Source organism: Neoarius graeffei, chromosome 1 (genome assembly GCF_027579695.1).
Source record: "Neoarius graeffei isolate fNeoGra1 chromosome 1, fNeoGra1.pri, whole genome shotgun sequence".
Lineage (NCBI taxonomy): Eukaryota > Metazoa > Chordata > Actinopteri > Siluriformes > Ariidae > Neoarius > Neoarius graeffei.
The window spans coordinates 38,453,042-38,469,587 of NC_083569.1; the positions used below are offsets into that span (position 1 = coordinate 38,453,042).

The 16,546-nt window shown below is 44.7% G+C and overlaps 1 protein-coding gene across 2 annotated transcripts in view; it reads right to left on the bottom strand.

Moving 5' to 3' along the window:
• The window catches only part of slc6a9 (solute carrier family 6 member 9), a 222,373-nt gene extending 207,703 nt beyond the window's left edge, over window positions 1-14,670 (bottom strand). For both annotated transcript variants that reach the window (XM_060931407.1, XM_060931398.1), the window contains exon 1: window positions 14,562-14,670. The gene's annotated coding sequence lies outside the window, so the exon portion shown is untranslated. The remainder of the gene's footprint in view (window positions 1-14,561) is intronic.
• Window positions 14,671-16,546: the final 1,876 nt, after the last annotated feature.

A 16,546-nucleotide genomic window follows, 5' to 3' on the forward strand; every position in this document is an offset into this window, starting at 1 on the left:
TTTACACATTATGAAATTTCTAGCCACTGGGGTGACTTAAGAAGGTCAGAGGAACTCATTTTAACATTAAAAAAGAGGATCATCTGATGGTGTATCTGTGCTACAACTTCATCTCTCTCTCTCTCTCTCTCACTCGCTTTCATTTTCTCCTTCTCCCCCTCCCTCTCCTTGCCCCTCCCCTACCCCAGCCCCGTGGAAACCTGCTCCTCACACCCATGTCTATCCCAGTGTTTCTATTCTCCCTTCTCCTTCTATGTTTGTGCCGCTATTAACCCCCCTCTCTCTCTCCACAGATGAACTCATCCATGCCCACCAGAATCGCGAGCAAGCCCGGGCAGGTCTGTAGGTGCGGAGGGAAGGCGGGGAATCTGCGCTTCCACAAGATGGTGGGGCTACTGATTCATGTCCCCAGTGCACCTCAGGCTTCCCCTGATCGAGCAGGGACATACAGGATAGCTGAGAGTATGCAAGGGGGTAAACATCAGGCTTTGGTGGATTCGGGTTGTAATCAGACCTCCATACATCAAAGCCTGACTCGATGTGGGGCACTGGTAAATGCACATGTGGTGAAGGTTAGGTGTGTGCATGGTGATATACACAAATATCTGCTGATGTCCATCACTATCCACTTCCGGGGAGAAAATCATAGTGTAGAGTCCATGGTTAGTCCGAGCCTCACTCACCCACTGATTCTGGGAATCAACTGGCCGGGGTTTAACCCTCTAGGGTCGAGAGCTTCGCTGGCAAAGCTTGACAGGTTTAGAATGATTAGGTCATGTATTTAGATAAATATCTTCACGAGTTTTATTTATCATACAAGCATGATAAACATATTGACAAAGTTTATACTTTACACTTTCCTATGTCCCTACTGACAAATAATATTATAGTTTTTAAATTACCTAAATTAAATGAAATATAAAACTTGTCACCTTAATCAGTCACACCGGAGTCAGAGCGCTGAGCTTCCACTTACTTGCTCATCCATCCATCTAGGGCTGTGCGATATATCGAATATACTCGATATATCGTGAAAACTCTGTGTACGATACATAAAATTATTATATCGTAACTATCGAGTATTTTATGGTCATCTTCCGACTTGTGTTTGTTTAAAACCTTTTCCGGTGGTTTTCTCTCTGTCCCTCAGGCAGTAACATGAGAGGCTGCCTAAGGGTAAAGAAAACAATAACGTCACGCACTCGCCAACCAATCCCGGGCGACATCTCGGTGCTGAAAGGAACTTCCGGGAAGATTTTCTAGTTTCGGTTGTGTTGCCAGATTGGGCAGTTTTAAGTGCATTTTGGCGGGTTTTGAACATATTTTGAGCTGGAAAACGTTAGCAGTATCTGGCAACACTGCCGGCCGGAAGATTTCCTGGTTCCGGTTCACAGCGCTGACTCAGTTCGTGCAATCGCTGGTGTTGCATAGGCTACCGTGTAAGGTTAATTTCAGCGACAAATTACTTCCTAAAAGAACTAGTAAGGGGTCAGTCAACTGGCATTTTTTGGATATCGCGAGGAGGACGTGGAACAGCAAATGGCAGTTTGTAAAGTGTGCAAAAAAAACCCTGTCATCACGAAAGGCAGCAGCACGACAAATATGTTCCATCACCTGAAACTCACCCGGTACAGTATGAAGAGTCTCTTAAACTCCGGACTACTTGCCCACGAGCTAAAACCCCCCACAAGCTAAATAAACAACCATAGCGGCCTCGTTCTCCAAAGCCACCCCATATGAGAAAACGAGTCAGAGATGGAGAGCTATAACGGATGTAATCACTAACTTCATTGCCAAAGACATGATCCCAGTTAGTATAGTGGAAAAACCAGGCTTCCAAAAATTACTAAACACACTCGATCCCAAATATGAGTTGCCTGGTCGCAGACATTTTACAGAGAAGGCAAAAGCGGAATTATACACATCTGAGAGGCAGAGCCAGAAAACATTCAGTTCAAAAGTGTGCAAAGAGAAAAATGATGTTTTGCAGATCTCTCTCTTCTCTCCCTCAATCTCTCTCTCTATTGTGAATGTTCCAGTGGTTCTCAGTAGTCAGGTTAATAGCTTGGAGATCTATTTTTTTAAAATAATTTAATGAATGAGCACTTTTCTTATTTAGGCTAAATGTCTTTCTCAGTGTTGAGCTTGCACTTTATTGGTTTGAGCTCTGAGCAGTTCTGTATTGTATTGCCCCTTTGTTGCAATTTTCAAGATTGTTTTTGCAGTTTGTGCCACATCTTTGTTGAATAAAAACAGTCTTATTTCAACTCAATTGTGATTAATCACTAATATGAACATTTAAAATGTGTTGATGAAAACCACCTGTAAAGTTAACCAAGAATGTTATTTAATCTGCAGGGATCGTAGTGAAAACAGTAAAGAGTAAAAGTTAGATTTCATGGGGTCCTTTAGAGTAGATTTAAATATATCGAGATATATATCGTATATCGTGAAATGGAGAAAATGTATTGGGATATTCATTTTTTCCCATATCGCACAGCCCTACATCCATCCATTATCTGTAACCGCTTATCCTATACGCAGGGTCACGGGCAAGCTAGAGCCTATCCCAGTTGACTATGGGCGAGAGGCGGGGTACACCCTGTACAAGTTGCCAGGTCATCGCAGGGCTGACACAGAGACAAACAACCATTCACACCTACGGTCAATTTAGAGCCACCAATTAGCCTAACCTGCATGTCTTTGGACTGTGGGGGAAACAAACCCACACAGACACAGAGAGAACATGCAAACTCCACACAGAAAGGCCCTCGTCGGCCACTGGGCTTGAGCCCAGGAACAGCACATTTACAGGTTCATGTTAGCGTAACTCTATGTTTACATGCTAACTAAGAGTGTCCAAGTTAACTCACTACGTGTTATCGTTAGCCGTGGACAAGGCTACGACAACTTGGCAGGCAAATCCACAGAAAGTCATTTGACTAACCAGACTGCATAGCTATTGTAAATGTTACTGCTAGCTCTGAAAGTACATAAAACTTCATTGCAAGCTTTCTCTTGGAATAAAATGTTTACATCCCTCAACATGCTTCCGCAGGTAAGACGGCGAGTTTTTGTAGGCTGTGATGTGGTTCATTTTAGGCAAACAAAGTAAACATTTAAAACGAAACTAATCTTTAATCCTTTCAGAAAACTGAAACATGGGTTCTAGCTATAGCCATGAGTGCGTGCATCCTCCAGAAGATCTGCTTCCTTCCATTCTGCCATCAACTGATCGTGTTAAATAATACTGCTGAGAAATCATTGACCTTGATTTTATACAGTCTATGGACGTGACGTGACCCTAGTGATTACTGATAGGCTGTCTCAGTGTCACCTGCAAAAAAACCAATCATGTTTTAGAAAAGAAAAGAAAAAAACATCCACTTTCAAAGCTGCTTCATAGTAATGAGTAACAAGGACCTTGAAAGAAACGTAGTGGAGTAAAAAGTACAATATTTGTCTCAAATGTAGTGAAAAAGTCATAAGTTTCCAAAAAAAAATACTCAAGTAAAGTACAGATACTCAAAGTGTACTTAAGTACAGTACTCAAGTAAATGTACCGTATTTTTCGGACTATAAGTCGCACTTTTTTTCATGGTTCGGCTGGCCATGCGACTTATACTCCGGTGCGACGTATAAGTCGCATGGCCAGCCGCATGCATGGCACATACTTGCATGCAAAGCGCTATGTAGCTTTGCACGCAAGTATGTGCTGTGTACTCTATTAATACCACTGAAAGAAAAAAAATACCGTTACAACTGACAACAGCAAAACAAATTAGCATTACAACAACAACGACTGAACAGAAATATTGATGTTATGGTGTTAATGGTCTGAATAACGTTTAATGTTTTTATCTGATATGACGTTAACTGGCAGGCGCACTTTCTGCCTGTTTTTTTCTCTGAGCGGTTGTTGTTGTTTTTTCACTAGACGGTTGTTTTTACTACCGTACCTGTCTTTGGAGATGATATACCTATAGCCTACTTGGCCTCTGATTTGATTAAATAAAATTCAACAAAAATGAAGAATGACACTCCTCGATGATGACTACAGCTTTAATAACAAAGATGAAAGAGCCATGGGGCGATAATAAGCCCTACCGGTAAAAATATTCTAAAAGCAAACTGATTAATTAGTAATAGGCTACTAATATTAATTATAATAATAATATAGGCTATTAGTAATAACGATAGTAATAGTATTAAAGATAGTAGTAGATATTTAAAATAATCAGACTAGGCTACTTACAGGGCAAAGGGCACGTTATCACTGCTCAGCTGTTCGTTTATTAAATAAATGTTAGGACTAGGACTGTTTTGGCCTCTACAGGCCGCTGTTATTTCCTTTTCGTGTCATGTTTGTTTTGGCCTCTAGAGGCCGCCACTGTTCCTGTGTTTTGTGTTTGTGTTAATTGCCTGTTTAGTCCTGATTATCTTCACCTGTGTTCAATTTAGTTTGTGTATTTATACCCCCTGAGTTCAGTCCTCTTGTCACGGAGTCTTTGTGCTGTTATGTTTATCTCCAGTTTCCTCTGTACTGTGTTCTTTGTTTTGCACTTTGCTTTGCTTTTGGATTTAGTAGTGACTGTGTTTTTGGATCTTCTGAGCTTTTGCATTTTTGCCTTTTCCTTTTTGGACTTTGAACTTTTGGATATTTTATTTTTCCCTTTGTCTTCCCAGTGTTGGATTATACTCTTTGTTTTTGTTTGCCCTGGATTGTATATAGTGTATATAGTATAAATAAACCTTTTGATATTTTTTCTACTTCCGCCTCACGCCTCTGCATTTGAGTCATCCCCCTGGTGGCCTAGTGGGGGGTTTGCTGGATTATCACACCAACGAACCAGGTTCGAATCCCAGCAAAACCCTAACAGAAAGACTCCGTCATGACCGACTCAGCAGAGGCTGCTTCAACTGTTTACCCGGCCAACCTTCACGGAATTATGGCAGCTTTGGAGCGACCATGGACGCTCATGGACGTACACACCAGCCAACGTGAGGCCCTTGCTCGCCACGAGGAACTGCTTCAGCAAATCGGGAAAACCCTGGCACAGCTGACATCTCTGCCTGCATCTCCTGATCCAGCTCCCGCTCCTGTGCCTCCTGCCATGCTGCCTTCTTCACCTCGCGAACCCAGCCTTCCTGCACCACAGAGGTACGACGGCAAGCACAGTGAGTGCCGAGAGTTCCTTACCCAGTGTCAACTCACCTTTGAGCTTCAGCCTACCACCTACACTACGGATCGCCGCAAGATTGCCTTTGTGATCACCTTATTAGCTGGTAAGGCGCGAGCCTGGGCTACTGCTATCTGGCAAAGACAGGGACCTGAGTGCCTTGATTTCCAGCTGTTTTCTGAAGAGATGCTTCGGGTCTTCGATCAGGCGGACATCAGTAGCGACGCAGCCCGAAAGCTCATGTCCATCCGGCAAGGAGGAAGCGTCGCAGATTACGCCATCTCGTTCCGAACGCTCGCAGCAGTAAGTGGATGGAACGAGACTACCCTGGTGTCAGCCTTCCACCATGGTCTGTCTGACCCCATCAAGGATGGTCTGGCCTCTATTGGATGCCCAAGTGACCTCGAAACCCTCATCTCACATGCTATTCGTCTGGACAACAGGATGAGAGAACGCCACCAAGCCTTGAGCCCCCCCAGCCTCCCTACCTCTACCTGGAAACCATCTACCTCCTTCAGTGACTGTCCAGAACCCATGCAAGTGGGTCGTACTCGCCTCTCCGCATCTGAGAGGGAGCGCAGAAGGAGGGACAAGTGCTGCATCTACTATGGCAAGCCTGGTCACTTCCGAGCATCATGTCCCGAACTCTTGGGAAAAGGACCGCCCCATCCAGCCGAGGGAGGGTTGTGACGGGGCCTACCCTCTCTCCCGGACTCCCTGGCCAAGGAATCTACATCCCGGTCTCCATCTCCTGGGGTGAGTCTGTCCACTCTTGTCAAGCTTTGTTAGACTCAGGGGCGGCTGGGAACTTTATGGATATTCACTTCGCCCAAAGCATCAATATTCCGACTGCACCTCTTGAAGTCCCACTGTCTGTGTCTGCCCTCGATGGCCAAGCGTTAGGTGATGGAAGAGTCACCCAAGTTACTTCTCCAGTCTTCCTCCAGTCTCAAGGTCACAAGGAAGAAATATCCCTGCACCTGATTCCTTCACCTGAGTTCCCAGTTATTCTAGGCCTTCCTGGGCTTACTCGCCACAACCCTCGCATAGGCTGGGTAACAAGCCAGGTTGTGGAATGGGGCCCTGCATGCCATGCCTCTTGTCTGCTCTCTAGCTCTCCTGTGTCTCCTGCCGAGCCCCCTGATCTCACCGAGTTATCTCAAGTTCCCACAGAGTACTGGGATCTCAAGGAGGTATTCAGCAAGAGCAGGGCCGCCGTTCTTCCTCCGCACCGGGCCTACGACTGTGCCATCGACTTGCTCCCTGGGACTACCCCTCCTCGTGGCAGACTGTTTTCCCTCTCTCAGCCAGAACGCAAGGCCATGGAGGAATACCTCAAAGACGCCCTGGTCTCTGGGTTCATTCGACCCTCCACCTCACCTGCTGGTGCCGGCTTCTTCTTTGTCAGCAAGAAGGATGGGGGGCTCCGACCATGTATTGACTACAGGGGCCTGAACAAGATCACTGTGCGCAACCGATATCCCCTTCCGCTGATGTCCACTGCTTTCGACTTGCTCCAAGGCGCCACCGTCTTCACCAAGTTGGACCTACGGAACGCATACCACCTCATCCGTATCCGACAGGGAGACGAGTGGAAGACTGCCTTTAACACCCCGTCTGGGCACTACGAATACCAGGTGATGCCCTTCGGACTCACCAACACACCAGCTGTTTTTCAGGCCCTAATCAATGACGTCTTAAGGGACATGATTAACCTGTACGTTTTTGTCTACCTCGACGACATCCTTATCTTTTCCAAGACCATGCAGGAGCACCGCCACCATGTCCGCCAGGTTCTCCAGAGGCTGCTACAGAACAATCTGTTCGCCAAGGCCCAGAAATGCGAATTTCATGTTCCCGAGGTCTCCTTTCTGGGATTTATTGTACGGACAGGCCAACTCCAAATGGACCCTGCCAAGACCCTGGCCGTCCAGGACTGGCCTACTCCCAAGTCCGTTAAGGAGGTTCAGCGGTTCTTAGGATTCGCTAAGTTCTACCGCAAGTTCATCAGGAACTTCAGTTCTGTAGCAGCACCCATGTCAGACCTCACCAAAGGGACAGGTGGATCTTATGGCTGGTCTCCTCAGACGGAAAAGGCGTTCAAAGACCTCAAGGACCGCTTCTGCACGGCACCCATTCTGGTCCTCCCGGACACCTCCCAACCATTCATCGTGGAGGTGGACGCCTCGGACAGTGGTGTTGGCGCGGTGCTCTCTCAACGTTCGGAAGGAAAGCTGCACCCCTGCGCTTACTTCTCCCACCGCCTGAGTCCTGCGGAGTCCCGGTACGATGTGGGGGATCGAGAACTGCTAGCGGTCAAACTGGCCCTTGAGAAGTGGAGGCACTGGCTGGAGGGAGCGCAACATCCATTCCTGGTTTGGACTGACCACAAGAACCTGGAGTACCTCCAGCAAGCCAAGAGACTGAACCCTCGACAGGCTAGGTGGGCCCTGTTTTTCAGTCGGTTTGACTTCACCCTCTCGTACTGCCCCGGCTCCAAGAACACCAAACCTGACGCACTGTCCAGGCTGTTCTCTGCCACTAACAGGGAGAATGAAGTCGGGCCTATTATCCCTGTGTCCCGGATTGTGGCCCCTGTCCGCTGGGGTATTGAGGAGGCTGTCCGACGAGCCCAACGCCAGGACCCCGGTCCTGGGACGGGGCCACCGGGCCTCTTGTATGTCCCACATCAAGCCCGGGCCAAGGTTCTCCAGTGGGGTCACTCTTCCCCTCTCACTGCCCACCCAGGAGCTCGGAGGACCCTGGACTTCCTGAAAAGACGCTTCTGGTGGCCTAACATGGAGATGGAAGTAAGGTCATTTGTCCTGTCCTGTGAGGTTTGCACCAGAACCAAGAACCCACGACAGCGTCCCCAGGGTCTCCTGCATCCTCTGACCATTCCCCGGCGTCCCTGGTCCCACGTGGCAGTCGAGTTCATCACGGGTCTCCCTGAGTCACAAGGTAACATGGTCATTTTGGTCATAGTTGACAGATTCTCCGAGGCCTGCTGCTTCATACCACTGTGCAAACTCCCCTCTGCTCTTGAAACAGCGAAACTTATGTTTAATCATGTCTTCTGAGTCTTTGGTCTCCCACAGGACATCGTCTCAGACCGAGGGCCCCAGTTCTCCTCCCGAGTGTGGCACGGGTTCTGCAAGGTCATCGGGGCCACTGCCAGCCTCTCCTCTGGGTTTCACCCACAGTCCAATGGTCAGACGGAGAGGCTCAACCAGGACCTGGAAACCACCCTGCGAGGCCTGGCTATGGATAACCCGACATCGTGGAGCACCTGGCTGCCATGGGCGGAGTACGCCCACAACACCCTGCAGTCATCGGCCACCAAGCTGTCGCCATTCCAGTGCCAATTCGGGTTCCAGCCACCTCTGTTCCCGGACCAGGAGGAGGATGCGGGGGTGCCCTCGGTCAACCAATATGTGAGACAGTGTCACAAGACCTGGAGCAAGGTCAGGAAGACCCTCATACAGACCTCCAGAACCAACCAGACTCAGGCCAACCGCCATAGAAGACCTGCACACGCTTTCCGCCCTGGGCAGCGGGTTTGGCTGTCCACTAAGGACCTTCCGCTGCGGGTGGAGAACCGCAAGCTTGCTCCTCGCTACATTGGCCCCTTCAAGGTGGTGCGCAGGGTGAACACTGTCTCCTACCGGCTCCAGTTGCCCCGGACTCTGAGGATCAACCCCACTTTCCATGTTTCCCTGTTGTGGCCCGTACTGACGTCTACGTATGCCCCTGCCCCTAGGAACCCCCCACCCCCCCGCATCTTCCAGGGGCAGACGGTGTTCACTGTGCATCGCCTGCTTGACCCCCGCTGGGTCCGCGGCGGGTTGCAATATCTGGTGGACTGGGAGGGCTATGGTCCTGAGGAGCGCTGCTGGGTTCCTGCTCGGGATGTCCTAGATAAAGAACTGTGTCGGGACTTCCATTCGGCCCATCCGGATCGCCCTGGGAACGTCAGGAGACGCTCCTAGAGGGGGGGGTCCTGTTAGGACTAGGACTGTTTTGGCCTCTAGATGCCGCTGTTATTTCCTTTTCGTGTCATGTTTGTTTTGGCCTCTAGAGGGCGCCACTGTTCCTGTGTTTTGTGTTTGTGTTAATTGCCTGTTTAGTCCTGATTATCTTCACCTGTGTTCAATTTAGTTTGTGTATTTATACCCCCTGAGTTCAGTCCTCTTGTCACGGAGTCTTTGTGCTGTTATGTTTATCTCCAGTTTCCTCTGTACTGTGTTCTTTGTTTTGCACTTTGCTTTTCTTTTGGATTTAGTAGTGACTGTGTTTTTGGATCTTCTGAGCTTTTGCATTTTTGCCTTTTCCTTTTTGGACTTTGAACTTTTGGATATTTTATTTTTCCCTTTGTCTTCCCAGTGTTGGATTATACTCTTTGTTTTTTTTTTTTTTGCCCTGGATTGTATATAGTGTATATAGTATAAATAAACCTTTTGATACTTTTTCTACTTCCGCCTCACGCCTCTGCATTTGAGTCATCCCCCTGGTGGCCTAGTGGGGGTTTGCTGGATTATCACACCAACGAACCAGGTTTGAATCCCAGCAAAACCCTAACAATAAACAATGCAGTTGCGCAGTAACCACGCGCCGCTTATCAGATAGAATCACAGATTCTATGGATAGAATAACCCTTCAAAAAAGTGCGACTTGTAGTCCGGTGCGACATATATATGTTTTTTTGGTCTTCATAATGCATTTTTTGGCTGATACGACTTAAACTCCGGAGTGACGTATAGTCCGGAAAATATGGTGCTTCGTTACTGTCCACCTCTGGTGAACAGTATGTAAACAAAGTTCGCTTGTCCCCCAGGTATAGGGTAGCGACGGGTGCTAACATAAATGTGACGTCAGCACAAGGGGTCTTTTAACCCCATCTTCAGTTGTTTTAGCCCAATCATTGAATTGATCCAAGTTTGATCATAATTTTGCCTTCTAAGACACCAATAACAGTAATTTATCAGATTTAGAGTTAAGGATCAAAAATGATATAGCCTGCAGCCATTTTGCTATGATCGCTAACAAGGTTGAATATCTTACATTCTTCAAGTGGTTTTGCCCCATCACTGAATTGAATAAAGTTTGATCGTAATTTAACCTAAGACACTGTGGCAGCGGGGGCGTGGTCAAGCGGCGGTCTGTGAATGGAGGGCGGAGTCAGGGAAGGTAAGTGGCAGAATCACTGCACCTGACGGGAATTAACCTGTGTTTGTGTGTCTTCCCCAGTGACCGCGCCTTATAAGAGGAGAGGGAGAGCAGAGGAAGGGAGCTACTCCCAACCTGGATACTTGTGTGCGTGCATGTGTGTAGTTAAAAGGTGAAAAGCTACAATAAACGAGTTTTTGAGAACTCAGTTCTGGCCTGCCGTGCTTCTGTGCTCCACCCACCTAGAACACTTGCTACAGACACCAATAACAGTTATTTATGATATGAGTGGTTTCAGTTCTGTTGTTTACATGCATGTCAGTTTCATATCAGCAACAAACTCTTGACGTGAAGCGTTTAAGTTCAGCTTTTCATCGTACTTTGGAGGAAGTATATTGCTTGTGTTTGTTTAACATCTGATGTGTGACACGACTGAACATACTAAAGACAAAAGGAATTCAAAATCGCTCCAAATTATTACCGGCAATTATTCACAACAAACGGTAATAAAGATGAGAATTCGACATCATGACGAATTATTACCAGCAAACCAGAATGTGTTTATTAGAATGATCACATCTTTAGAATTTCTTTTGAAAATGCTCTGTTGACCTGCATATATTTAAACATGCAAACCGTTGATTTGATTCAGCTCGCTAGTCAGAGTTTTTTCAACTACTTTAAATTAGTTGAGATAAGTCAAATGAAAAACCCAGTCAAAAACTTCAAGTTGAAACTTTCCTTTAAACAAGAGTGCTCTAATGCCCCTTTTCCACCAAAGCAGTTCCAGGGCTGGTTCGGGGCCAGTGCTTAGTTTGGAACCGGGTTTTCTGTTTCCACTGACAAAGAACTGGCTCTGGGCCAGAAAAACCGGTTCCAGGCTAGCACCAACTATTTGCTGGGCCAGAGGAAAGAACCGCTTACGTCAGCGGGGGGGCGGAGTTGTTAAGACCAACAACAATAACAAGACCGCGAAAGATCGCCATTTTTAAGCGACGAGAAGCAGCAGCTGTACAAACGCGAAGTCATCCATTATTATTATTGATGTTGCTGCTGACATGACATGACATTGCCATATTTGCCAACAACAGCACATACCTACAGTCACTGCTAACAGCTTATCATCAACTCTCAAAGAGGATGGGCCTTTCAATTAACACCGATAAGACTGAATCTATGAGTATTGGTGACCAGTGTGACTTCTTCATTGATGGTTGCAAGATCAAGAGGGTACTCCGTTTTAAATACCTTGGAAGCTACTTAGCAAGTGACTGTAGATTAGATGAGGAACTTGCTGCTAGAATTCAAGCAGCCTCATGTGCCATGGGAAGACTAAGAGATAGGGTATTCGACTGCAGAGACCTCACTGTTGAAACTAAACTCAATGTATACAACCAGTGCATTATGTCACTACTTCTCTATGCTACTGAAACGTGGACCTTATATTATCATCAAATCAAGCTTCTCAGAACGGTCCAACAAAGACACCTTAGATCCATCCTAGGTATAAAATGGAGCGACTACATTACTAATGACGAGGTACTGGCTCGTGCCAAAACTGCTGACATAGAAACTACATTAGTTAAAAACAGACTTCGATGGTTAGGTCATGTAATACGCCTCCCAGATGAAAGACCTGTAAAAATTCTTCTTTTTGGAGAACTTGCCGAGGGAACAAGGAAAGTTGGTCATCCTTTTCTCAGATATAAAGACACATTAAAGTCGATACTCAATCGTGCTGGAGTCCTGGACTCATGGTATAACAAGACGAATGATAGATTAGAGTGGCGCAAGCTTATAGAAGAAATCAGTTTATTTCTGGATCATGATCGTAAAGAAGCTAACATTCAGAAGAGACAAAAACGAAAAACAAGGACTGTTAAATGTACATGAAATATCTTTGTGACGTTATCTTTACCAACTATCGAATTCATATACATAATTTGTAAATACCCGTGTCGGGTGTAAGGCGTATATATGCTGCTGCTTCTTCCGTGTTGTTTTTGCTTCGATATTCGCGCCAAGGTTTATGCAAACGTAGTGACATAATTGACGTATACAACGACGTAATGACGTATACAACGTCGTAACTGACGTATACAGCGACATAATGACGTGGCTTCCCTTAGCACCGCGAGCTATGGAAAAGCAAGCTGGTTCTCAGCTGGCTCGCAAATTGAACAAGTTGTAAACCAGCACCAGCACTGGCCCCGAACCAGCCCTGGAACTGATTTGGTGGAAAAGCGGTATAAGAGCACAATATCCCCCACTGGCAACTATGTCTATGCTGCAAGTGCTTAAAGTGCATATCACGGGTAAATTCAGGAGCAAGATCAATGTAATTCTATTTTATATTAAACTTTGGTCAAATATCTGTCACATTTTGCATTTTGTGCAATTTTTTTTTACCTTGCGCGATCCCAGAAAAATTCAGTTGAAATCAAGCCATCTGAGGCGAATTTATCCGCCTGTGAAAAAACTTGGCATTTGGATTTCCCGGGAAACATTGATTTTCGTGACGTCGTGTGCGGGACGCCTCCCTCTGAATCCTACGGTACGTCAGCGCTGGTTTGTTTATGAGAAAACGACCTGGTGGTTTTCTGCAAATTTCTTCAATGTTATAGTGTAATTATTAAAATGGTTAACAGATGTATCGTAGGAGGGTGTAGCAACACCAATCTTGATAGGATTAGTACTCATCATTTTCCAAAAGACCAAACAATGAGAGAGAAATGGGAGCGCTTGGTCTACACAGGCTGTGCACTGAAACCGTGCAAAGCTCTCGCAGCCTGCTGGCGCTTCTGCAGGTAACGTCACGAATCTGGCTCCAGACTCCCTTGGGATTTTTCCATACACGTTTTGTTATTTTATTTTTCTGCTGTAGACAGATAGCCTTATGCAAAATTACCCTTCTAGATGAGTGTGTAAAGGAACATACTTTCATATATTAAAAAAAAAAATGAAACTGGTCCAGGATATGCACTTTAATACACCCTCATGAAATTGTCAGAGTACAAGTTTGGTAATCAAGGGCCATAACTACGGTAAAACGCGACTGAATTGAACGAAATTGCAATATGCGTATTACTGACATATAACAAAGAATTCTGTCAAGTTTCCTGAAATTCCTCCAAAAATTGTGAGAGGAGTTGATTTCAGAAGGTGAGTACCGTTCCCAGGACAGGCGGACAGACATCGCCACGACATAATCCTCCTTCGGGCCTTTTGGCCAGCGGGGGATGATAAAAATAATAATAAAAAAGCTCTGTTCTCTTTAAATCTAGAATGATCAAACAGAGACACGTTTGATCAACTTTATTCACATTTAAACATGGTGCTAAACCACATGAAGATTGGGCTAAACTACAGGATACCTATAACAGAGATTACAAGGAAATATGATTCCTGAATGTTTCACACTAAAACCTCTAAAAAAAAATATATATATGCCACTTTCTAACATAAAGGAGTTTATTAGGCGAGTAAGTATCTCACAAGTAATAATAATTAAAAAAAAGAAAAAGAAATGCTTATTTTTATGCTTCGGATCACATCTTTTGTTTTAATTTCAATGGAAAACAAAAGGACAAAATACATAATGCAAGTTTCAAACCAGCGTTTTGTTATTAATCAACTTATAAACTTGATCTTGACCTCATTTTAAAAGGGCTTTTCAAGCTCTTTCTATTCTGTGTGTATTAGTTGGTTTTTTCTGCTGTTTTAAAGTTAATTCTTCATTTTTTCCCCTTCACAGACTAGCAGCAAAGCCTGACAGAGCATAATGGGATAAGAATAATATTTATTAGTATTAATATACAGTATTCGTTTTAAATATATTACATTTTCTGCCCTCTTATTGCAGACTCAGAAGCTGCAACTGTTTCGCCACGTGTTTATGAACACCTTTAACACATCACTGTTTAGGTTTGTGTCAAAAGTTTGGCGAATGTCCAAGTCTGAAATTTAAAATAACATAATGTAGATACGAGGGTGTGACTATCCATAATAATAATAATAATAATAATAATAATAATAATAATAATAAATACGCGTTATTTAACACTAAATCAGCCTATATGGTGGATTAATGTCGGTTACAAACAATAAAACCGGCTTTAGCAAACATTTTACTTTAACACAAGCATAGAAACAAGACTTTTAACCTGCCCACTGTTTTTTTTTTTACTTTCACAATTCATGTTTAATTGCTCTTACCATCACTCGGTCCCTTGTATTGTAAATTGGCCAGAAATGAGAATTACATCACACAACATATTTAAAAAAAATATAAATAAAAAAAAGTTGAACAAATCCTTTAGCACTAAAATCTCTTGGGCGCACCTCTATTCTCTAAATAAGCCCCTCCTTTTTTTTTTTTTTTGAAATGGAATATTCAAAGTAACAGAATGGGCTTCGCCCCTCCTCCAGGCCATGTGGATAAACACAAACAGCTGGCGCCTACAACTGAATCAGTCGAATAGAGTAACTTCACGATTCGATCCAACCCATAGATATACATAGAAGACTAGATGCCTCGTCCCAGTTGCCCGTCAACGAAGTCGAACGTCATCTTACCTCAGACAGCTGGCTTACCCATTCCACTGTGTTGGTAGCGATATGTACTTTTCAGATGACCGTAACCTCCTCAAATTTCAATCGATATTCAAACGGTTTGGTTTGTTATTTATATATATATATATATATATATATATATATATATATATATATATATATATATATATATAAACGGAAGTATGTATTTATGATATTAATGATGAATAATCATTTTATGTTTAAAAAAAAATACATGCTGAAATTCCTATGCTGTGAGAAGCCTAACACTGCATACTTATGGATAACTGCGGCCTTAGGACAAATAACCATACAATTTATTTCCAATTTTTAGTGAAAATATTTTTACATGTGATAGGGCCGTAGGGGAAGCTAAAGTTAAATAAACAGCTTACTCACTTCTGAAACTTCAGAAATACTTCATCCACCTCAAAAACCTAATGCACTCACAGCATAGCATAATAACAAATGCAAACTCACAGCATAGCATAATAACAAATGCACTGCCTGAGTAGGTAATAGTATAAAACAGTGACAGCGACTCACGGTAGTTTGTTACCAAAAAAAGCATTTAATTAATCACATGTGGTTATACTTCCAAGGATAAAAAGATATCTTTACATTTACAAAAAGAACATTCAAAGCTGATTATCATGCATGGGCGTCGCCACCATTGAATGTGAAGGGGACATGTCCCCCTCACATTTCATAACTCTTCGTTTGGACCCCCCATTTAACATAAAATATTGGCCCTTTTCCACTACCCTTTTTCAGCTCACTTCAGCTCGCTTCAGCCCGACACGGCTCGCGTTTCGACTACCAAAAACCAGCACGACTCAGCTCATTTCAGCCCTGCTTAGCCCCTAAAACTCGCACCGTTTTGGAGTGGGGCTGAAGCGAGCCAAGCCGTGCCGAGTGGGGCTGGGGGCGTGAGCAGACACTCCCCTGTGCACTGATTGGTGAGGAGGAGTGTCCTCACATGCCCACACACGCCCCGCGAGCGCGCTGGGATCTGTAAACACCGCAAACCCGGAAGAAGGAGAATTACGAATTACGAGAATTTTTGAAGCCTTATGCACCTCGCCTCATCTATACGCTCTTGCCAGTATCTGTCCGCGTTGTCGGTGACAACAAGCCACAGCACCAAGACCAGCAACACTAACGACTCCATGTCCTCCATGTTTATTGTTTACTATTCGGGTCGTGAGACTACCGCTTAAAAGCTCACTGAATCAGTGACATACAGAGCATCGTGGACGAGTTCGCGGAGCGCAAGGCTCGTCGTATGCCCTTCAAATAATGCGCGCAGTAGGCTATTGATGTTTTATTATGAGCCATGTACAGTATGTCGCCTAATGTTTTTTTGTTTCTGAGTTACATGTTCGTTTGAAGGACTTGATGTACTAAATAACATAGTTGCACCCCGTAGTGTTGAAATTGGTAAACACAGTGCATTCAGTGAGGTTTGCACCGCCCTCCTTTTATTTCTGACTCTTCCTGTCACCGTTGCAACCTCTGAGCGCTCATTCGTATGCCCTTCAAATAATGTGCGCAGTATAGGCTATTGATGTTTTATTATGAGCCATGTACAGTATCCTAATGTTTTTTGTTTCTGAGTTACATGTTCG